Here is a 9,444-nt window from a genome sequence, read left to right on the forward strand (position 1 = left end):
TTCTGGTCTCCCATGTTTAAGAAAGATGAATTCAAACCAGAAAGGTAGCTGAGAAAGGCTATTTGAATGGTCAGAGAAATGGGGAACCTGCCTTTTGAGAGGAAACTCAAGGAGGTTGGCTTGTTTAACCTAACAAAACAAAGGCAGAGGGGAGATATGATTGTTGTCTATAAATACATCAGAAGGATGAACACCAGGGAGAGAGGAGAGTTATTTAAGTTAAGGGCCAAGGTTGGCACAAGAACAAATGGATAGAAACTGGCCATCAACAAGTTTAGGCTTGAAATTAGAGGAAGGTTTCTAACGATCAGAGAAGTGAAGTTCTGGGTCAACTTTCCAAGGTGAGCAGTGGGAGCAAAAACCCAACTTGTTTCAAGACTGAGCTTGATAAGTTTATGGAGGGGATAGTATGATGAGGTTGCCTACAATGGCATATGGCACATCCGTAACTGCTATTAGCAAAGATCTCCAACACCTGGAGATGGGACACTAAATGGGGAGGGCTCTGAGTTACTACGGAGAGTTCTCTCTCAGGAGTCTGTCACATGGGTCCTGCTCACAGGCTCAGGGTCCACCCGATCACCATTTGGGGTCAGGAAAGAATTTTCCCCCAGGTCAGATTGGCAGAGACGCTGGGTTTTTTATTATTATTATTATTTTTTGCCTTCCTCTGCAGTGTGGGGCACAGGTCATTCACTGATTTGAACTAGAGTAAATGGCGGATTCTCTGTAACTTGAAGTTTTTAAAACAAGATTTGAGGACATCAGTAGCTCAGCCAGAGGTTATGGGCCTATTACAGGAGAAAGTGGGCGAGGTTCTGTGACCTGTGATGTGCAGGAGGTCAGACTAGATAATCATGATGGTCCCTTCCGGCCTTAAATTCTATGCGTCTATATACTTAGATTATAAGCTTTTTGGCGCTCATGCTATGTGTTTGTACAGCACCTAACACCACGGAGCCCCAAATCCTGATCAGGGCCTATAGTTGTTATCACAATACAAATAATAGTATTAAAGAAAGTGGCATAGGCAAGAGACAAAAATGAAAAGAAACTTATATTTGAAACGAAGAGTCAACAATGCACAGAGAGACAGGGAAGTGGATTCAGATGGCATGAGCTGCAAATAAGAAGGTTCTTGCAAAAAGGGACAGATTTTAATGTCCACTGAAATCAACAGAGAACCTCCTGTGACTTCAATGGGCTTTAGATCAGGTCCAAAGAGTGGCAATACAGGGCCTGATTCTCCCCATATTTCCCGCTACTTTGCATCCTTGCACCACCCTTTGCACCTGTGCGAAGTGGGTACAACCTGCTGCCAAATCAGAATTCGTTGCTCACTCCCACTTGTGGCAGCATTTTTACATCCACTATGCACAGGCAGCAGAGAATCAGGCCCCTTATGTAAAGAGACAGAGAGGAGGCCAACATGAGTGGAGAGGAAGGAAAGAATCCAATTACGGGATAAAGGGCAAAGAGAGAAGGTGCATGAGGTGGTCTGGAATACATCCATACGAGGCTTTAAAACAAGGAGGGCAATGAAAAGAGGGCAAAACTAAAGCACCTGTAACAAGCTTAGAACGTGCTTCCCCCACTTAAACAAGGATCAATTAGGCATCTCCAAAATTAGAGGCTGGCTGATTCATTTTAATGGAGGGCAGCTACCTGTCCAGTGCCAGCCTCACTGTACTTTAGGTCTGCGTCTCCTGGCATTGCCACTAGAGCGGGTCATCTTTTTTTCCCGCTGGAACATTTTTTTCAAAGAATGTTATTGGCAAAATGAACATTTTCATTTTGGTTGCAATTTTCCACTTCTGACATCCCCCTGGGCCGCGCCCATCTCAAATTATTTGGTAAATATCTTTTGGGAAGAGTTTTCAGTTTACTGGTCTACTTTTGATTTAAAAAAAATTGTTTTTTGAAATGAGATTTTTTTTTTAAACAAAATACAAAATTATTTACCAAAAATGTTTCTCAAAAACAATCCCACGTCCCCCAGTGAAAAAACTGAAAAGAAATTCTTGTGGCATTTTGAAAAAACAAACATTTTTTGTCCAAAAAAACCTTTTCCCTAAAAAATTTATCACAAAAAAATGGCATTTTTCAAGAAGCTCTAACTATTCAAAAATCAGGACCTGAACAATCATGAAATTTTAAAAAATATTTATAAATCTTGGGTTCTTTTTATTTGGTGTCTTGTTCCTGAGCCTTTTAGGATTACATTTTCAAGCTTTTCTCTGCAACCATGTGGGCTAGACACTGACTTCTTTTCAATGAAAGCTGAGATTCTCACAACTATATGACTCCAGGAGTTGAGGCTTTAAGAAAAAAAACACAAATATCATGAGACTCATGACAAAAATGGCAAGAGATGGCAACACTTGTTCTCCCCCTGCTTTTGAGAGTGAAATGAGGAGTTGTTCCATTAGTGTCAAGGGAATTGTGCTGCTTTAAAACTGGGATGAGTGCCCAGAGAATAAGACCTTTCATGTTCAGGGGGGTCTCACTTTCAGGGGTCAAAGTTTGTTAAGTGTTAAGGCCATCTCTGCGTTAGAGAAATTTGCTCCAATAATGGTGCAATATAAAATAGACAGGACCAAACTTCACTTCCAAAATTACAATGGGAACAAAAATACCTACAAAACATTTCCCCCCCCCAATCCCTATAAAAATATATTGTATTATTCAGGGGTTCTCAAACTGGGAGTCGGGACCCCTCAGGGGTTGCGAGGTTATTACATGGGGGGCGGGGCGCGAGCTGTCACTTTGCCTCCAGCATTTATAATGGTGTTAAATATATAAACAAGTGTTTTTAATTTATAAGGGGTGGGGGGTCGCACTCAGAGGCTTGCTCTGTGAAAGGGGTCACAGGACAATAGTTTGAGAACCACTGTTCTACAGGGATTTTCTAAGGGTCTGTCTACACTGCAGTTAAAAACCCACAGCTGGCCCATGCCAGCTGACTCAGACTCGCAGGGCTTGGGCTAAGGAACTATTTAATTGTGATGTAGATGTTCGGACTTGGGCTGCAGCCGAAGCTCTGGGATCCTCCTACCTTGCAGCACAAGCCCCAACATCTACACCGCAATTAAAGAGCCCCTTAGCCTGCGCCTGCTGGCACGGGCCAGCCACGGTTGTCTCATTGCAGTGTAGACATACCCTCAGACTTCACTTTTTACAACCACGATCCTAGAGTATTTTGGAGCATTACGGTAACGATACCTACTAGCAATAATTAATGGTTTTCACTTGTATTGCGCCTGTAATCTGAGGATCTCAGAATGGTTCACACAGAGTAATTAAGCCTCACACACACCTCTGAGCTATTATTATACACATCACACAGAGTCCGGCAGAAAGAAGTGAAGCCCAAAGGGTTCAAACCATCCATAGTTAGGCACCTAAATAAATGGCCTGATTAGAAGGTCTTTAGGGAAGGGAACATCCTTTTGTTCTGTGTCTGTAGAGCTGCTAGCCCAATGGGGTGCTGGTCCATGACTGGGCTCCTAGATGCTACCACACTAGAGATAATAGATAACAACACAGGCGCTGAGCACCCACAACTCCCATGTAAGTCCAAGGGCACTGTGGGCTCTCAGCACCTTTGAAAATCAGGCAGTTTTTGTTTAGGTGCCTAAAGTTAGGCACCCAAGTCTGAACACGTTGGTCTAATACAGTGACTCAGTGGGAGAGGCAGGAACAGAGCTCAGGTCTCCTGATTCCCTCTCCTCTACTTCTACCACGAGGCAATGCTGCTGCTTGCCCTGCCCCTTCTACAATATTGGGTGATATTTTTAGAAAGGAGAGCAAAGCTGTATGGAAGGCTTGCTCAGAGTTAATTTCAGTAGCAGCAAGCGAGGGAAGGCCTCATGGGAACAGACAACATTTTCCTGCTTGCATCACTGATCACCCATGTTGGAAGATGTCTTTGGTTTGTTTCACAGCAGCTAACAGACACATGAAAATGTGTTTGTGATGCATTGGGTTAGCAATACCCATGTCATGTAGCGATATACTAGGTATGAAGTGATATGATCTAATCTGTGTCTTCTAAGGCAATAAAATATACTACATCCTGTTTTCCTGATTTTTCTAAAATGTTGACAGTGCCACACACAAAAAGACCAAGGTCTACAGCTGTTCTGGGATCCCTCGTTTTGTGGGCAGGAGACGACCGTGTCCCGGAGAACCCTACTTTTCCATGTCAGCAATTGCTGGGGCTGTCACAGGGATGCTATTGATCAGTAGTGGTGAGAGGGGAGAACCATGGATGGGAGAGGAGATGGGGTATGCTTGATCCACATGCAGCTGACCGATCTTTCAAGGGCTCTTGTGTTTTTGCGGTGTACCTTGCAAACCTGTGCACTCCAGCAGGAAGTTTGGAGAAGGAGCCATGAGCAGGACCCTGAGAGGAAGCAGAGACAGCAAGCCTTGGGCACAGAGCCCGCTGGAGAGGCCAACACAGGGATTTCTGAGCAAGCTGCCTGCGGTTGAGGGAACACTCAGTAATGTGTTGAGGGAAACAGGACTTCAGGGGCATCTGTCTGTAAATAAAGAAGACTACACCAAGAACGTACCTGACTCATAGCATCGATTTCTCCTTCTACTGAAAACAACCCTGTAAAGCCTGGAATATGGACAAACCACGCAGGCTAAAGAGGAACAGTCTGCACCCTGCAACGCGTGTGTTCCTCTAGCCACCAGAGGGCTAGGAGCTTCTGCTTAGCACTGTCACCTGCAGTAGTTAATCCAGACTTGAAAACACCGAACTGAATTGTAATATATATCTGTGCTCTACTTCTCCCTGTCACACATTTAAATCTATTTGATCCAGCCTAATGGACTGATCTACTGGCTTGTGGACACACATCCTGCTTTGGGCAGCACAGCCGACAGCATCTCACAGATCATGACCTGTCACTTCTAGTCAGGCTCACCTCCACCAGGAGCTTCTGGGAATGAATCCAATTACAGGCTAAAGGGTTTTCTTCCCCTTCCATATGGTCTCCATAACACTCCGGCTTTATCTCGTTTTAACCCCTTTCCTGGCAGGTGAGCTCACAAGCCAGGGATAAGCAGCTCAGCTCACAAGCTACGCACAGTTTCTATCTGTCATGAGGAGGGGGGCTTCTTTTGGAGGAGGGGAGGCAAAGAAACATGCTACAGTCCCAGATTTGCCCTCTCCCTCCCCAGGAGGAATGCACAAACCTTTCTGCAAAGTGGTATCCAGGTCAGGGCATTATTTATAAACTTGGCCAAATGCACATAGCAAAAATCTGCACCATGGGCCAGGCTTTCAGCACTGGCTTCTGGTTTTTAAGGGCAGAATTTTGCACCCACAGATAGTTTCACTCACATTTATCCACATGGCTTACTGTGGGTGGCAATGTTCCTAATTAGACATGTCTAGCTGCTAGATGAGCAGTCGGATGCCTTCACTGAGGTTGCCAAAATACATTCTAGTGGAACACTAGCCTATTGTACCAGATTGATTGGGGGGGGGTGGGGAAACATGGGGCTGCAAGCATTAATGGGGTGGAATGTTTATATTTTGAGTTTATTTTGGGGTGGTGAGGATTGTGGGGTCAGGGCTTGTATGGGTTGGGGAAGGGTTGTTTGATTCCTGATGAGCTTTTATTTCTTTACATGCATTGAAAGGATGGGCTAATGATCTGGGTGCTAGGAAGAGGCTTAAGAGTCCTAGGTTCAATTCCCTGCTCTGCCACAGACTCCCTGTATGACTGTGGGCAAGTCACTTAGCCTCTCTGTGCCTCAGTTCCCCATCTGTAACATGGGGACAAGAGCCCTGCCTTATGGGCCTGTTGGGAGGATAAAAACATTAAAGTTACTATGGTAACAGCCATCTAAGTACCTTAGCTGGATACCCTGCTATGCTGGGAGCAGGGCCAGCGTAGAGTCCTTACAGCAGATCTACACCAGCTGAAGGGGCCTTACTGTGACCGAGGGCCTGTCTACACTTGAAATGCTACAGCAGCGCAGTTCTCCTGTCGGCATAAATAATCCACCTCCTGGAGAGGCGCTAGCTAGGTCAACAGAAGCACTGGGGGTTAGGTTGGCTTAACTACACTGCTCAGGCTGGGGGAATTTTTCACACCCCGCGTGACGTTTTTAAGCCGACTTAATTTTCTAGTGTAGTCCCGGCCTCTGAATCAGACCCCAGCTGTGAAAGGACTGGAGCCAGTCGGTGGGCTGATGCTGCTGGACTACACAGGGAGTTTTTGCCTCAATGCAGTTTGCTCACATAGAATCTTCCCACCGCACAGGGGACAAATCACTTTTCCTGTTATTTAACACACAAAGGCCTCCTTCCTCACCGGAGAGTCACCGAAGCATGCAGCCGGGCCAGCGGTAACATTGTCTCATCATTCCCGACGGCTCCTCTCGGCCATGCACCTTTCAAACCCTACTGTGCCACCAAAGCCTTTCCCATTTGGCCTGCACTAAATCGTTTTCTCTTTGTTAACCTCTGCACACCGGTCGGAGGAAGAGAGGATATTATAAAGCAGGGAAGGGGGTGGTCGTTGAGGTTCACAAGCTAACCACGTCAGGTTCCTGAAAAGATCCAGTGTTTGGAACAAAGGCGGAAAGCAGAGAGACGGCTCAGGAGGAATCCATTACAGAGCAGGCACTGAGACGTGTGACCCTTTCAGATTGGGAGGGGAGCATTCGTGGCATCGATTAGAACGAGGTAGGAGAGCTGGAATTGCATTTCCCTGAAATGCCCTTGACCTTTGAAGAAACAAGACAACTCTGATCTTGGTAGGGATCATGACTTGAGCTGCTTGTGACTCAGACTCTGGGAAAGTTTGAGCTTTTGCCTGATGAAAACTCAGCTGCAAAAGAACTATGGGGACAGATCCTCAGCTACGTAAACAGGTGCCCACGCCAATGAAGTCAATGGAGCTAGACCGATTTATGGCAGCTGAGGAGCCGGCGTGATACAATTTGGGGGACCAGATGACCTAGGTAACAGGAGAGAGGACTTTTCCGCTCTGAATTCAGTCATCATAGAGGCTGAACGTTGTTGCCATCTGATGGCAGCTTGTGTGAAACGAGTTGGACGGTCTCAGTTCCATGCATCCCCATCACAAATACTGCCACTTCCTTGCTGAGTCTCTCTCAGAGAGGACAAAGGAGTGAGTGGGCCAGGGACCCCAAAGTCCCCTCTCAACCCTAGAGGAGGCAGGTTGTAGGGAAGTTTGAAACACTGCTATCTAGGTACTTATGTGACCCTCACCACCACTGTATCAGAGCACCTCACAATCACAAATGGACATTTATCCTCACAACTGCTATTACTCCTATGGTGAGGCACAGAAACTAAGGGGCTCGCCCATGGTCACACAGGAAGTCTGTGGCAGAGCTGGGAATTGACCACAGGCCTCCTAGGTCCTAGTCCAGTGCCTTAATCACTATCCCTCCTCCTGCAGTACCTGGTTCTGCAGACAGAGGAGAACTGGGATTCCCGGGGCTGTCAATCCAGTGATTTAAGTCATTTGGGGTGTACCCTCTCATCCAAGTACAACACATTTCACAGCCTTTTAATGAAGGTTTCCCATTTATTATTATTGCTTGTATTACGGTAGCACCTTGAGACCCCAATCATGATCAGGGCCCCTTTGTGCTGAGTACGATGCAAACACCTAGGAAGAGAGAGTCCCTGCCCCAAAAGAGCATCCCGAAGTGTGTGTGTCGGGTGGAGAGGGGCTGGAATTGCCAGACACGGCCCAAATTCCCCATTGACCTGTCTGGTATGATGATGTTCATTAAATCGTGCAGATCTCTCCGAGAGGTGTCGTGTGAGGTTTCCTGGCCTAACAGAGATCAGATTAAAGCTATCACTTTCCATTTTCGTTACTGGTGCATAGACGGTTCGGGGAATCCAAGTTCACATCCTGGAAAAAAACCTAGCCATCCTCCCCTGTATCATTTTCCTCCTCCGAGTTGACTTGAGGCCTTTAGGTATCGCTCTGACTGCTGCTGACCTAGTGAGAACTCTAAATCCACGTCAACCGAGGACTAGAGCTTGCCGCACCTTTGCTCTACCTACATGTTAACCTTAGGCTGCAAAGGGAGAAAACTGAGCTCGTGAAAAGAATGATGATGCTGGAAAGACATCTGCCAGCCTCATCCCCGGAGCCAGAATAGCAGTCAATGGGGCTAATCTGAGTTATGTCTGCTGGGTATCTGGTCTTGAGACTTTATCTCTGGGTGCCAGCAAACATGGAACCTACCAATTCACCAGCATCTGGATGTTATATGTAAAACTGGGTAAAAATTTCAAAAACACCTCAGTGGTTTATGAGCCTAAGTGCTACTGAAAGCCCATGAGACTTGGGTGAATTTGAAAATTCTATTAGCTTTCCTTAGTTTTGTAGCTACAGGCTGGTGCATGGGCATCCGCTGGAATTCGATCTCAATACCCGACAGCTTTGGTAAAGTTCAAATCCAGATACAGGATCTAGGTATTATTATTTCCCATATTTTGTGCTCAATCCCATCTCTTAAAGGGGTCAGTTTGTACCTCTGGATTCATCCATCCTTCACCTCTATGAACATTTGGAATTGGATCCAGGTCTGAACTTTATGGCTGGAGCCCACTTCTACTGAAAAATCAAAGAGCTTTTTCTATGGCATCATATTAGATCAGGTAACATTCATGCCCATGCGCATGTGAGGATGCAGGCACACTGAGGGTACGTCTACACTACGGGATTATTCCGAATTTACATAAACCGGTTTAACAAAACAGATTGTATAAAATCGAGTGTGCGCGGCCACACTAAACACATTAAATCGGTGGTGTGCGTCCATGGTCCGTGGCTAGCGTCGATTTCTGGAGCATTGCACTGTGGGTAGCTATTCCGTAGCTATCCCATAGTTCCCGCAGCCTCCCCCGCCCCTTTGAATTTCCGGGTTGAGATCCCAGTGCCTGATGCGGCAAAAATCATTGTCGCGGGTGGTTCTGGGTAAATGTCGTCAGTCACTCCTTCCGCTGGGAAAGCAACGGCAGACAAGCATTTCATGCCTTTTTTTCCCTAGATTGCCCTGGAAGATGCCATAGCATGGCAATCATGGAGCCTGTTTCGCCTTTTGTGACTGTCACCGTATGTGTACTAGATGCCGCTCACAGAGGCGATTCAGCAGTGCTACACAGCTGCATGCTTTTGCTTTTGCATGATAGCAGAGATGGTTATCAGCCATATTGTACCATCTACCATACCATAAATTGGTAATAAGATGATCGTGGCTACCAGTCCTTTTGCACTGTTCCATTTGCTGCTGTCATAAGTGCCCCTGGCCAAGCAGCCAGGGGCGCAAAAGCCAAAATTGGGAATGACTCCCTGAGTCAATCCCTCCTTTTTGGTATCTAAAAATAGAATCAGTCCTGCCTAGAATATGGGCAAGTGTACTAGAGAACCA

The sequence above is a fragment of the Mauremys reevesii genome, linkage group 4, assembly GCF_016161935.1.
Source record: "Mauremys reevesii isolate NIE-2019 linkage group 4, ASM1616193v1, whole genome shotgun sequence".
NCBI classification, from domain to species: domain Eukaryota; kingdom Metazoa; phylum Chordata; order Testudines; family Geoemydidae; genus Mauremys; species Mauremys reevesii.